Source organism: Chrysochloris asiatica, unplaced genomic scaffold, assembly GCF_000296735.1.
Source record: "Chrysochloris asiatica unplaced genomic scaffold, ChrAsi1.0 scaffold00075, whole genome shotgun sequence".
Lineage (NCBI taxonomy): Eukaryota > Metazoa > Chordata > Mammalia > Afrosoricida > Chrysochloridae > Chrysochloris > Chrysochloris asiatica.
In genome coordinates, this window is record NW_006408593.1 from 12409748 (window position 1) to 12411691 (window position 1944).

The following is a 1944-nucleotide window of genomic DNA, read 5'->3' on the forward strand; positions in this document are numbered from 1 at the left end:
ATGGCACCTGACAACAACAACAACAACTGGTGGGAATCAGAAATTTAAAACAGTAAGGAAAATAGACATTTAAGAGTTCTGGTGGTTAACAGAAAAGGCTTAGACAACTTTCCGTTCCGTTGGAGGAATTTCTCTTCAAAGCATAAAGAGGTTTGATTTTAGATTGTAAATGAAATTTTTGGAAATTAACCAAGAGACACCCTAATGTGGTCTCTTCCTGTTTTTGAGATATGGGCTCCCATAATTAAAGGGAGAGGTAAGAAGAGGGTGGCCAGGACACAAGTTGTTTCTCTACAGGGCATCCTGAGGAGAGAAATATCGAGGCCGGAGACAGGAGGGAGAGCCAGAAAAACAACCAGAGCATCCCCTGTATTGTTAAAATGGCGGGCCCCTGAGACACATATAAGGAAGGCCTGCCGAAGCCTTATGTCTGGGGTCCAGAGGAGGCGTTCTATAGGTACCTTAGAGAAAACCTCCAGAGGCCAACTTACCTTCCCTGTGAGAATGACTGGTAGTGGATGGTTAGAGCCAGTCTGGAATGTGGTCTTGTGTTGTGCTGGAGCCAAGAGGTTAGGAAAGGGAGACAAATGCCCAGACAGGCGACCAAAGTTGTGAACACTGCAAGTCTCTTTAGAAGGTACCAGAGAATAACCCTGGCCAAGCCTCCTCAATGGGACTTGGTTTGCTCACAACTCTGAGATGTCTCAGAATGAAAAGGTAATCTCAAGTCTAAGGATTTCCCTGTCTAACTTCTGTCAACTACAGGGCCTTAGATTGTGAGGAGAGGACAAGAAGAGAAGAGGGTGTGGGGGAACGGGGCTAAGGCAACCCAGAATCTGCTGGGGAGCTTTGGCTTACTCTCCCGGGCTCCACATTGTGCGCCAAAACGTAAGCAATGAGACGATATACGATAGAATGAATGTAAAACTAATGTTCTCCCATATAAACGATCACATAATCCACAATAAAACATTTAAGAAAAAAAAAAGAAGAAGAAAGAAAGAAAGAGACACAGAAGAGAGTCTTGGCTTCAACAGCAGGCAAGTTTATTGACAGTAAACCTGGGAGGGAGTACTCTTAAGTCACCAAAGGAGACCAAGAGCCTGTCTGTTCTCTTCTGGACTGGGGTATTTAAAGGCCATGTGGTCTGGGTACAGTTCTGGTGAGTTTACAATGGGGGGAGGGGGGAGTGTATGGAGATTTGGGCAGGGGTATGGAGATTTTCCTGAAACCTGGAATTTGGGGGAGGTGGGGAGAATTCTCCAGGTGTAACAAAGACCCTAGCTTCCCTGGAGAATAAAAGCTCAGCAGGACCCCATTCAGTGTCAACTGAGGGTAGCTGCAATGCCATTAAGTTGATCAGGCTGCAAGGTCCTTCAAGGAGAATACTGAAAGTGTCATGGGCTGCCAAAAGAACCAATAGATCCGTTTTGGAAGAAGTACAGCCAGAGTACTCCATGGAGGCCAAGATAGCCAAACTTCGTCTCTCATACTTTTGGACATATTGTCAGGAGGGAGCAGTCACTGGAGAAGGATATCATGTTTGGTAAGGTGGAGGGTCAGATAAAAAGAGGAAAACCCCCAGCAAGATGGACTGGTCAAGTGGCAGCATCAATGGACTCAAGCTTGCCAACAGTAGTGAGGTTGGCCCAGGATATGCATAGGGTCACTATGGGTCGGTACTGACTCGATGGCACCTAACAACAACAACAACAGTAAATTGATAATTTTGTATGGCTCATGAGTTATGTTATACATTTTGGCAGAAAATAGGTTCCCCACCCAAGATCTATACCTATGGCTAGAGACCTGGCTTCAGCAGACACCAAGGCACTTTATCCTACAGACTTCATAATACATCATCTCCAAGGAATAAAGACATTCTCCTTCATAACCACAATACCACTGTTGTTGTTGTTGTTAAGTGCCGTCGAGTCGGTTCCG